The sequence below is a fragment of the Colobus angolensis genome, unplaced genomic scaffold (genome assembly GCF_000951035.1).
Source record: "Colobus angolensis palliatus isolate OR3802 unplaced genomic scaffold, Cang.pa_1.0 Scaffold524, whole genome shotgun sequence".
Classification (NCBI taxonomy): Eukaryota; Metazoa; Chordata; class Mammalia; order Primates; family Cercopithecidae; genus Colobus; species Colobus angolensis.
The window spans coordinates 500,186-513,471 of NW_012118755.1; the positions used below are offsets into that span (position 1 = coordinate 500,186).

Sequence of the window (13,286 nt, forward strand, 5' to 3'; positions counted from 1 at the left end):
GGGGGAATACTCCCTTCCTGGGAGTATTCTTTTTTCTTTTTCTTTTTTTTTTTTGAGACAGAGTCTGTCTGGCTCTGTCACCCAGGCTGGAGTGCAGTGGTGTGATCTCGGCTCACTGCAACCTCTGCCTCCTGAGTTCAAGTGATTCTCCTGCCTCAGCCTCCCGAGTAGCTGGGATTACAGGCGCCGGCCACCATGAATGGCTAATTTTTGTGTTTTTAGTAGAGACGGGGTTTCCTCATGTTGTCCAGGCTGGTCTTGAACTCCTGAGCTCAGGCGATCTGTCCATCTCAGCCTCCCAAAGTGCTCAGTTTATAGGCATGAGCCACTGTGCCTGGCTGTATTCTTTTTTTTTTTTTTCTTTTGAGAGGAGTCTTGTTCTGTTGCCCAGGCTGGATGTAGTGCAGTGGCGTGATGTCAACTCACTGCCACTTCCGCCTCCTGGGTTCAAGCGATTCTCCTGCCTCAGCCTCCCGAGTAGCTGGGACTGCAGGTGTATGCCACTATGCGCAGCTAATTTTTTTTGTATTTTAGTAGAGATGAGTTTTGCCATGCTGGGTAGGCTGGTCTCAAACTCCTGACCTCAGGTGATTCACCCACCTCAGCCCCTCAAAGTGCTGGGATTACAGGCGTGAGCCACTGCGCTCTGCCTCTTCTATGTTTCTTCATTAATATTTTTGGAGTTAGGATAGATAAATATGTATTTCAGACTAAAAGTATCCATTCTTCTTTTAGCTTTTTATTTTGGAAAATTGCAAACTTACACAAAAGTGATAAAATAGTATATTAACCTCCATGTACCTAGCCATTCTCGGCTTCCTCAGTTATCAGCTCAGAGCTGTCTCACTTTTACTTTCACCCATTCCTGCCGAGATTATTTTGACTCAAATTCAAGATAATTTTTTTTGGTAAACATATCAATAAGTATCTCTGAAAGCTGAGGCCTTTTTCTTAACTTTTAATATGAAAATTTTCAAACAAAATAAACACTTATGTAATTTTTACCTAGATTCAGCAGTTAACATTTTTGCCTTTTTTGCTTTATCTCTCCTCCGTATATACATTTTATTCTGAAATATATTTGAAAATAAGTTACCCACATTATAACACTTTATCCCTAAATAACTTGGTATAAATTTCTTCACGATAAGGACATTTACTTACCTAACCACAATACAATTAATCATGCTAAGAAGATGAGCAGTAATCCACACTGTTACCTAAATCCCTTGTACTTTAAAGTTTCCCAAAATGAGATAGTGTTTTAAAATATCCTAGTTAACTAATATCCTAGTTATTTAAACTAATTAGTTATTTAACTAATATCCACCTAGTTATTTAAAAAGAAATAGATTTATTTCTTAAAAAGAAATATATTTATTTCTTTTTAAATAACTACGATATTAGTGGAGGAGGTTGTGGTGAAGAACCATATCCACAAAATTTGCACGTGTATATAGTAATCTTGTTTTTTTTTTTTTGAGACAGGGTCTCGCTGTGTTGCCCAGGCTGGAGTGCAGTGTTGTGATCATGGCTCACTGCAACCTCAACCTCTTGACCTCCCAGTCTCAAGCGATTCTCCCGCCTTAGCTTTCCTAGTAGCTGGGATTACAGGTGCACACATCACCATGCCTAATTTTTGTTTTTCTTTTTTATTTGTAGAGATGAGGTCTTGCTGTGTTGCCTAGACTGATATTGAACTCCTGGGCTTAAGCGATCCTTCCGCCTTGGCCTCCCAAAGTGCTGAGATTACAGCCACGAGCTACCATATCCAACCAAGTGTACAGTAATCATTTAAAAATATCTCCCCCACTTTTTTACTTAAAACAATCTAAAACCTGCAGAAAAGTTGAAAGTATAATACAGTGAAAACGTGTCTACTTTTCATCTCTGTTAACCAGTTGTTAACTAATTACCACATTTGTTTTCTTATCTATTCCACGTTTCTTTGCAGAATCATTTGAAAATAAGTTGTGTAGGCATCCATGACACTACAGCATGTTTCTCCTATGAAAAAGAATGTTTTCCCTGTATGGAGATGATAATCTTAATGTACGCTACAAAATGATGTGTCTCCAGATGTTAAAAAAATACACTTTATATTTTTTTCCAAGTCAGCATCTAGTGAGTGATATCACATTATGTCCAGTTCTCATGCCCTTTAATTTTCTGTAATCTAGAGCAGATGCTGCCTCTTTTGTCTTTCTTGAAATTGACTTTTTTTTTCTTTTTTGAGATAGAATCTTGCTCTGTCACCCAGGCTGGAGTGCAGTGGTGCCATCTTGGCTCATTGCAAACTCCACCTCCCAGTTTCAAGCAATTCTCATGCCTCAGCCTCCCAAGTAGCTGGAATTACAGGCATGTGCCATTATGCCCCACTAATATTTGTACTTGTAGTAGAGGCAGGGTTTTGCCATGTTGGCCAGACTGGTCTTGAAATCCTGGCCTCAAGTGATCTCCCTGCCTCGACCTCCCAAAGTGCTGGGATTACAAGCATGAGCCATCATGCCCAGCCTGAAATTGACATCTTATTTATTTATTTATTTATTATTTGAGACGGAGTCTTGCTCTGTTGCCCAGGCTGGAGTGCAGTGGCACGATCTCAGCTTACTGTAGCCTCCACCTCCCGGCTTCAAGCAATTCTCCTATCTTAGCTTCCTGAGCACCTGCCACCATGCCTGGCTAATTTTTGTATTTTTAGTAGAGACGGTGTTTCACCATATTGGTCAGGCTGGTCTTGAACTACTGACCTTAGGTGATCCAACCGCCTTGGCTTCCCAAAGTGCTGAGATTACAGGCGTGAGCTACCACACCTGGCCTGAAATTGACATTTTAAAAGAGTGTTGACTATTTGAATTCCTCTGATTACATCTTCATAGTTGTTTCATGTTAAAAATTAGTGTCTGGATTGCTACAAAGGTGATGTACTGTGTTTTCATTTCAAAGGTAGTATTCCTAACAACCTTTCATTCATCCAGTGTTTTTAACGTCTGTTAATACTTGTCCGAATCACCTGTTCTACTGGTGGTTGCAGAATTATGATTTTTCACATTTTCTACTCCTACATTAGCTGGCTTTTGTTTTTGTTTTTGTTTTTTCTTTTTGAGACCGGGTCTCTCTGTGTCGCCCAAGCTGGAGTGCAGTGGCACAATAATGGCTCATTGCAGCCTTGAGCTCCTGGGCTCCAGCAGTCCTTCCACTTTAGCCTCCTGAGTAGATGGGACTATAGGTGCGTGCTGCCACACCTGGCTAATTTTTTTTTTTTTTTTGGTACAGGTGGGGTCTCACTATGTTACCCAGGGTGGTCTTGAACTACTGGGCTCAAGCAGTCTGCCCACCTTGGCCTCAAAAGTGCTAGGATTATAGGCATGAGCCACTGCGCCTGGCCTAGCTCCCTTTCTTCTGTAAAAAAGAGCTCCTGCCTACCCCCACTCACACACATACCTTTTTTTTTGGTATCACTTCAGATTCATGGATTTTTTTTTTTTAGTCTCATTTATTGTTATTATTTTTGATGTTCATATTGTCCCCATGTAGTTAGTGGAACTCCTTCGAAGTGGCTCCTCTATATCCTTGTTAGTCTTTGAGCCTTTATTATTGGCTGTTAGAACAGAGATACACAAACTTCCCTTGTATCTCCCAGCCCCAGGCATGGAATCTGTTGTTTTTCCCTGGAGTGGTGCTTCCTTTTACAGTGAACTATTATTTAGAAACCAAACTCTAAGTGCCTTCAGTGCCCGCATGTTACTGCATCAAGACTCCTTTGTTGGATGCTGTATCATTATATATAGCTTTGACTTTTGAATCATGTTAAGTGCTTCACATGTTCAAAAAAATTTAAAAAGATGGAAAAAGCAAATTCTAAAATTAAGTACAAATAGAATAAGTGAACCTAACTTTTTAAATTCAAATTGATAAAGTATAACAACATGGAGGAAAAAATTGGTTCAAGAAACTTAAAAAAAATACTGGCCAGGTGTGGTGGCCCAAACCTGTAATCCCAATGGTTTGGGAGGCCGAGGTGGGTGGATCTCTTGAGCTTAGGATCAAGACCAGTTGGGGCAACATGGTGAAACCCCATCTCTACAAAAATAAAAATGAAGGCCAGGCACGTTGGTTCATGTCTGTAATCCCGGCACTTTGGGAGGCTGAGGCGGGTGGATCACCTGAGGTCAGGAATTCGAGACCAGCCTGGCCAATATGGTGAAACCCAGTCTCTACTAAAAATACAAAAATGAGCTGGGCATAGTGGTGTGCACCTGTAGTCTCAGCTACTCAGGAGACTGAGACAGGAGAATTGCTTGAACCAGGGAGGTGGAGGTTGCAGTGAGCCAAGATTGAGCCACCATACTCCAGCCTGGGTGACAGAGGGAGACTCTGTCTCAATAAATAAGTAAATAAATAAATAAATAAAGTAAATAAAAATAAAAAGTTAGCTGGGCATGGTGGCTCGCACCCAGCTACTCAGGAGGCTGAGGTGGGAGGATCAGTTGATCCCAGGAAATGGAGGTTGCAGTGAGTTGAGATTGTGCCATTGCACTCCAGCTTGGGCCACAGAGTGGGACCCTGTCTCAAACAACAACAACAACAACAACAAAACACCACAATACAGTTAACCACAACAAAATTTGAAAATTTCTTAATGTATAATCAGTGTTTTCCAGTTTTTGCATTTTTTTACATTTGTTAAATCAGGATTCAAATATGGTTGAAACGTCTTTTATCTTGAAGGTTTTGTGAGTTGTATGTTTCTTCTCTATATCTTTATTTACTGCAGTGTATTTGTTGAAGATTTTCCTTGTTGTATCACTGTGGTTATGTTTAACGTGTTTCTGTGATCCCTGTATTTTTCTCTAAGTAGTTGAACTTAATCCTGACTGATGCTTAGGTTTTGGTAAGAATTTATCATAGATTGTGTTGTGTACTTACATCAGGGCCACATAACATCTCATTGTCCTTTTGTTTGTTGTTGTTTGTTTTCTTGAGTCAGGATCTTGCTCTGTCCCCTAGGCTGGAGTGCATTGGCTCAGTTATGGCTCACTCCAGCCTTGAATTCCTGGGCTCAAGTGATCCTCTTGCCTCAGCCTACTGAGTAGTTGGAACTACAGGTTCATGCCATTATACCTGTCCAATTAAAAAAAAATTTTTTTTGTAGAGACCGGGTCCTGCTACCAGGTCCTGTTGACCAGGCTGGTCTCGAACTCCTTGGCCCAGGCAGTACTCCCATTTTGGCCTCCCAGAGTGCTGGGATTACAGGAATGAGCCACTGCACCTGGCGCCATTGTCTTTTTGTAATGTTTGAAAGTCATTGATTATTGTCTAAGTTTAGTAATTCATTAAAGATTGCAAAATGGTGATACTTGAATTCTATAATTCCTCTTTCTGTTATCAAACCAAACTTGGGTCCTCTCACCAAGCACACAGAAAAAGCTAAAACGGACACTGGGATTTGCAGCAAGAGAAATGGAGGCATTTATTGCAGGGCATCAGGCAAGGAGAATTAGGTGGTTAACGCCTAAGACCTGTGATCCCTGGCTTATAAGCAAGGGTTTTTAAAGGTGATGGTACATTACAGGAAAGCAGAAGTTACAGGCAAAATCATACATCAGTACATGAAGGTTATATGTTGATTTCGCCAGCTGCCCAAGATTTGTACCAGTTTACTTTGCCAGCAGCAGTGCTTGCATGTTCTTACTCCACACATTCATCCTGAGACTTGGTATTTCATTTTTTATTTTTGCTCTTCTGTTGGGTGTGTTGTGGTAGTCTTCTGTGGTTATCCTAGAAGTTAAAGCGAGCATTTTTGACATATAATGAAATACAAACTATTCATTGTACTACCTTAACCCGTAACTCTGAAACATGTTGACTCCATTTATCCCCCTTCATTTCTAGGCTTTTCACTCTTTCCTGTCTTTTCATAGTTCTGTTTTGGGTCATTTTTCCTTTTCATGAAAACTCCCTTTGATGTTTCTTGTAATGCATATCTGTTGGTTGTTATTACTCTGTTTATGTTTACTCTGTATGTGGTGAAACCCAGTCTCTACTAAAAATCCCAAAGATATTTGGAAATAATAAACAGAGTAATCTTAAACTTTTATTTTTGCTATATATAGAATTCTACCTTTGAGTGAGTTTGTGTTTTTTCCTTTCACTTTAAAGTTGTCTTTTCATAATGTTTTGGGTTTTTATATGGCTGCTTTTAAAGTTCTGTTTTGGTTTTGTTTTAGCTTTTATTTATTCTTGTTTAAGATCCACTGAACTCTGTGAATGTGACTTAAGTTTTTTCATGAGGTTTTTTTTTTTTTTTAAATCCATTCTGCGAATCTCTGCCTTTTTGTTGGAAGAATTTAACCTATTTAGAATTAAAGTTGGCTGGGTATGGTGGCTTTTGCCCGTAATCTCAGCACTTTGGAAGGCTAAGGCAGGTGAATTGCTTGAGTCCAGGAGTTCAAGACCAGCCTGACATGGTGAAACCTTGTCTCTACAAAATATACAAAAATTAGCCCAGTGTGGTGGTGTGCACCTGGAGTCCCAGCTCCTCAGGAAGTTCAGGTGGAAGAATCGCTTGAGCTAACCCCCGGGAGGCCGAGGTTGCCGTGAGCCTAGATGGAGGCATTGAACTCCAGTCTGAGCCACAGAGTGAGACCCCATCTCCCAAAAAACAAGAAAGAAAGAGAAGGAGGGAAGGAGAAGGAAGGAAAGGGGAAAGGGGGAAGGGAAAAGGAAAGGGGAGGGGGAGGGAAGGGGAAAGGGGAGGGGAAGGAAGAAGGAAGGGGAAATGAAAGGGGAAGGGAAGAAGAAAGGGGAAAGGAAAGGGGAAGGGAAGAAAGAAGAGGAGTGGAAAGGGAAGGAGGAAGGGAAGGGGAGAGGAGGGAAGGGGAAGGAAGGGAAGGGAAGGGGAAAGGGAAGGGAAGGGGAAAGGGAAAGGAAGGGGAAAGAAAAGGAAAGAAAGAAGAGAGTTAAAGTCGTTTCTAACAAGGAAGGACTGACTTCTGCCAGTTGCTGTATTTTTCTTTCTTTCTAATTTTTTGTTCATTTCTTTCACTGCTCTGTTTAGCTGATTTTTTGTAGCATATTTTGATTTACTTCCCATTTCCTTTTGTGTATTTTTAAAGATATTTTGTTAGTGTTTACCAGGAGATTAACAGTGAACATTCCACATTTATGACAATCTAGTTTAAATACCAGCTTTGTCTCAGTATCATACAAAACTCTGCTCCTATAGAGCTGCCTTCTCCCACTGTTGTTGTTGCTACAGATTACATCTTTATACGTTGTGTGCTGAATAACATAGATTTATAGTTACTGTGTATGCATTTGTGGTACCCTCCTTTAGGAAATAAAGATTGGAGTTATAAACTACGAGTTGGAGTTACAAAATACAAAATGCTGGCTTTTGTACTTACATAATTTTTTACTGGAGCTCTTTGTTTCTTCATACAGCTTTGAGTTATGAAGATCTTTTCATTTCAACCTTCCATTTAGTATTTTCTTTAGGGCATGGTTTATGATAATGAGTTCTCTTGGCTTTTATCTGGTTTATTTTAATTTATCTTTCATTTTTGAAGGATCGATTTGCCAGGTTTACAAATTCCTGGCTGGCAGGATTGTCATTTTTGTTTTTTCCCCTCTTTAACACTTTAAAGATGCCATCCCCCTGCCTTCTGGTCTCTGTGGTGTCTGACCTCTGTGGTGGTTATTTGGCTTTTGATAGTTTGATAATAATGTGCCTCAGTGGATCTCTTTGAATTTTTCTTACTTGGAGTTTGTTGAGCTTTGTGGATGTAAAATTTATGTTATTCATAGAGTTTGGGCAGTTTTTATCCCTTATTTCTTTGAGTAATCTTTCTTCCCATTTCTGTCTCTTTTTTCCTTCTAGGACTCTTGTAATTGTATGATAGATAGTCCACTCAAAGTTGTCCCACAGGTCCCTTAGGCTCTATTCACATTTCTTTATTTTTTTTTTTCTGTTCTGCTCCTCATACCAGATTACTTCAATTTTTATATCCTCCAATTCATGATTCTTTCAGCTGTCTGCTCAAATGGGTTGTTAAAGCCTCTAGTGGATTTTAAAATTTCAGTCATTTTGCTTTTCAGCTTTAGATTTTCTACTTGGTTTCTTTTTAAAGGTTCCAACTCAGTTCAGACATTGTTGTCCTCATTTCTTTTATTTATTTGTAATTTTTGATGACGCTTAAGATAATTTATTTAAAATCTTTGTTTACTAAGTCCAATATCTGGGCTTTCTTAAGGAAGGAATTTGTTTTTCTTGAGTAGGCTCTATATTCTTGTGTCTTTGAATACCTTCTACTTTTTTGTTGGAAATTGGACATTTGAATATTTTAATATGGTAACTTTGGAAATCAGATTTTTACCCTTCCCCAAGGTTTGCTGTTTTTCATTTTTGAAGGCTGCGGTTGTCTATTTGTTCAGGTACCTTACTATGCTATTTTTTTTTTTTTTTTTTTTTTTTTGGAGACAGTCTCCCTCAGTCGCCAGGCTGGAGTACAGCGTTGCAATCTCGGCTCACTGCAACCTCTGCTTCCCGGGTTCAAGCAATTCTATATCAGCCTCCCGTGTAGCTGGGACTACAGGCATGCGCCACCACGCCCAGCTAATTTTTGTATTTTTTTTTTTTAGTAGAGATGGGGTTTCACCATGTTGGCCAGGATGGTCTCGATCTCTTGACCTCCCAAAGTGCTGGAATTACAGGCATGAGCCACTGTGCTCGGCCACCATGCTATTTTTATAGTCTGGTTTCCTTGTTCTATGTGTGTCACTGAAGTCTCTGTTCCTTAGCTTGCATTCAGCTAATGTTTTTACAGAGATTTCTTTGAATCCCTGGTGCTAAAGACAACAAATAAACAGTTCTCCCAGTCTTTGCACATTGACTCTGCGCTGGGGTACTCTTTAACATTTAGCCAGGCTGTTTACAACCTTGCTTTTTAGCCTTCATGTCCTGATTGCACTGAACCTTGAGAATAGCTGGAGGTGAAAGTTTATGGTCTTCTTAAGGCTTGTGAGTATACATTCTGCCTTGGGTATGTGTCCGGATTTCTAAATTTCTCAGTATATGTGGGGGTTTTTGAAAGCCCAAATTTCCCAAAGATACCTTCTCCAGGTTTTCTTCTCAGGCCTTAAGTGGTATACTATATGTCTCAACCATAATCCTCTGCTGCAGACGACTGCAGATATTTTGTTCTCCTTACAGTGTTTTCGAGCAAGGATTATTTTTTTTCTATCCTAAATGAGTTCTGAGTTAGGTGAAACAGAGACAAGCATATTGCATCAGTCCTTCAGGTATTTCCCACGTAGTTGGAACAGATAAACAATTCCTTGTAAGTAAAGTCTGCTCTGGTCCCTCTAGAATCAAGGACCAGGGACCCACACTTGGAACATGGGCTGCTGTCTCAAGGCTGTCACCAAGCCAAGGAGGGTTGGGTTAAAGGCAAGTAGAAGTGCCACAAAGCTTTCCTACCATTTTGAAGTTGCCTTTTTTTTTTCTTTCTGATTTGGCATCTATTTGGTTGCGGTCAGCCTTTGACCTTTTCAGAATTCTGACGAAGTTTATTCTGATAGTTTCTGCTTGTTTTTTGATGTCTCTGAGGGACCTGAGCTTGGTGCCGCCTACTTCTGCATTATGCTGACATAATTCCACTTCATTAATCTTGTACTCTTACATGTTTTTTTCTTCTTATATAAACTTTTTGCTTTAGAAGAGTTTTAGATTTATGGAAAAGTTGTGAAGACAGTACAAACAATTTCCACATACATCCCATAAACACAGTTTCCCCTATCATTAACATATTAATGTAGTACATTTGTCACAATTAATGAAACAATATTGATATATTATTAAGTAATGACCACTTTATTGGGATTTTCTTAATTTTTCCCTAATGTAATTTTTCTGTTCCAGGATGCCTACATTCTACTTAGTCATCATGTCTCCTTAGACTCTTCTTGGCTGTAACAGTTTCTCAGACTTTCCTTGTTTTTGATAACCTTGACAGTTTTGAGGGGTTCAAGTCAGGTGTTTTGTAGAATGTCCCTCAGTTGATATTTGTCTACTGTCTTCCTCATGATTAGACTGAGGTTAGGGTTTCTTAGAGGAAGACCACAGAGGTAGTGTCATTCAGTCATGTCATATCAAAGGAAAATGCTATGAGCATGATTTATCACTGTTGATGTATCACTGTTGATTACCTGGTGGAGGTAGTGTGGTCATGTTTCTCCACTGTAAAGTTACTCCTTTGTCCTCTGTTTTCAACTGTACTCTTTGGAATGAACTGGAGAGTTACGCTACACCTCCTTGATGGCAGAGTATCCATATAAATTATTAGGAATTCTGTGCAGGAGATTTGTCTGTTCTCTTGTGTTTATTTAATCATTTATTTGTATTAGTATGAACTCATTGCTAGTTATCTTATACTTTGGTTATAATCCAACACTACCTTGTTCATTTTGTTGCTCCAACTGCTTCAGCTTGGCCATGAGGCTGTGTTTTCAAATGGTTCCTGTGTCCCTTTGACATAGCCCATTATCGTGTTTTCGTTTGAGTACTTTCTCATTTTCTGGTACCAGAAGTGATTTCAGGTTCATTATATACATGGTCTGCCCCAGCCCAGAAGCAGCTGGTTTTCAAAGGAGCACTGGTTTTCTTTCTTTCTTTTTTTTTTTTGGAGACGGAGTCCCACTCTGTTGTCCAGGCTGGAGTACAGTGGCATGATCTCAGCTCACTGCAACCTCTGCCTTCCGGTTTGGGCGATTCTTCTTCCTCAGCCTCCTGAGTAGCTGGGATTACTGGTGTGTGCCACTGTACCCGACGAATTTAGATTGTTTAGCTTTGTAAGAAATTGCCAGAGTCTTCCACAGGTGCTGTATCATTTTGCATTCCCACCAATTGTGAATCAAAATTCCTGTTATTCTGCATCTGAACCTGAAATTGATATTGTCATTGTTTTGGATTTAACCATTTTAATAAATGTTATGGTATCTCATTTTTGTTTCTGTAATGACACATGATGGTGAGCATTTGTTTGTATGTGTATTTGCTATTGGTCTGTCTTTGGTGACGTGTCTATTCAGATCTTTTGCCTGTTTTTCAAGTTGCATAATTTGTGTTCTTATTATTGAGTTTTGAGGGTTCTTTTGCATATTTTGGTTCTAACACCTTTTTAGATAAGTGTTTGCAAATAGTTTTTCTCAGTCTGTGGTCTATTTTTTCATTTTTGTAGAAGCATCTTTGGCAGAGCTAAACATGAATTTGATGCTATAAATTTCTCTCTGTGAACTACTGTCTCTGCATCCCATAAATTTTGATAAGGAGTATTTTCATTTAAAACACTAAAAAATTTCTTTTGAGACTTCCTCTTTGATCTATAGGTTGTATGTTGTTTAGCTTTCAGGTATTTGGAGGATTTTTCAACTGTCTCTTGCTTATTGGTTTTATTTAATTCCATTGTAGTCTGAGAACATGTTTTTTGTATAATAGCTATTGTGTTAAGTTCGTTAAGGTATGTTTTATGGCCCAAAGTACGTTCTATGTTGAACATGAACAGAATGATAGAATGTGTATTTTATTGTTTGGGATGAAGTATTCTGTAAATGTCACTTAGATCAAGTTGGTTGATAGTGCTATTTTGGGGCATTTATGTACTTACTGATTTTCTGCCTGTTGATCCATCAGTACTTACAGGGGTGTTAAGCCTCCAATTGTGGTGTATATTTCCAAGTTTTCCTTTTACTTCTATCAGTTTTTGCCTTATGTATTTTGATAGTCTTTTGTTAAATGCATATTTCAGATTATGTCTTCTTTAATATGATTTTGAACCCATGCAATGAGCTCTTAATTTCAGATATTGTGCTTTTCAGCTCTAGAATGTCCATTTTATGTGTGTGTGTGTGTGTGCACGTGTTTGTGTGTATACATGTGTAAGAGGTGTCTGAGAGCACACCCAGGTTGTTAATGATGCCCTAGGATGACTCAGCATATTTTGGAGCATGGCATTAGAAACCAAAATTGGGGTGCTAGGTATGCCTGTTGTTACTGATGTATTGTTTCCTGTAGATCTATAGTCATACTTACGGCTATGATTTATTGTAGTGAAAGGATACAAAGCAAAATCAGCGAAATTCCTAGAGTTTTCTCCCAATGGGGTCTCACAGAACACGCTTAACTCCTCTAGCAATGACATGTGACAACGCACGTAAAATGTGTACCAAGGAAACTCACTAGACATTTGGTGCCCAGAATTTTTATTAGAGGCTGGTCACATAGGTACTGTCTGCCTGTCATGTACCAAAATTCTAGACTCCCAGAAGCAATGCACATGTCGAGTATAAACCATATTACTTACACAAACAGCTCAGGCTTAGTGAGCTGTTCTTATCAGAGAAGGTTAAGGTCAGAACCTTTCTGAAATCCAAGCTCCCAAATGCCCATCAACGGTGATCTTTTATAGCAGACCTTTCAAAGGGTATTAGTCTCAGGCTTGCTGTATTAACCTTTTTCTGTATAACACACATACCATGTATGTGTTGAACTTCTCCCATTTTCTCATTTATTTTGTTGATATTTTCTTCTGTTTTGTTGAACATATTAATGATAATTCATTTTGAAGTTCTTGTTTGTTAATTCTACTATCTCAGTCACCTGTGAGTTTGCTTTTGTCTTTTTTTCATTGTCCCTATCTCTTCACATACCGTGAAGTTTTTTACTAGATGCCAAATATTGTGTTTAAAAACAGAAACATTGGAAACATTGGTGGAAGCTCCAGAAGATGATCTTGTTGAGCGGAGAGGATTCGTCCTTTTCTCTGATGGGCATGTAGACTGCAGGGCAGTCACTTGAATCAATATGTGCTGAGCTTGGTCATATTCATTTCATGTTCATTTCAGTCCTATTATTTTAATAACAAAGTTTTACTTCCTTGATGACAGTTAACTTGGTAATTTAAAAGGTAATATGAGACAACGAATATTTCCTCTGTAACTTCAATCTCCTTGGTACACACTGCTAGTTCCTGCAGTGTGCAACTTAGTAACTGTTATTCTGTATATCTCCTTATCAGGTCATAAGCACTCTGGGAACAGGGACCATGTTTATCTGTTTTCACCAGTAGGATTTGCAGCAGCTAGCACAATTCCAGACCCTTAATAGAAACTCAATTTATACAAGATATTTTGTTTTCTATATAGTATAGCACAGAGGGAGGTAAACTATCTGTCATTTTTTAGTAAACTCTTCAGATATTAGTTCTCTTAAATCTTTTCTATATCAT

General features: G+C 39.0%; 1 protein-coding gene across 8 annotated transcripts in view; it reads left to right on the forward strand.

Annotated features, from left to right (window-relative positions):
* Positions 1–13,286, forward strand: part of ZNF248 (zinc finger protein 248) — a 363,665-nt gene that overhangs the window by 9,211 nt on the left and 341,168 nt on the right. The gene's annotated exons all lie outside the window — the stretch shown is intronic.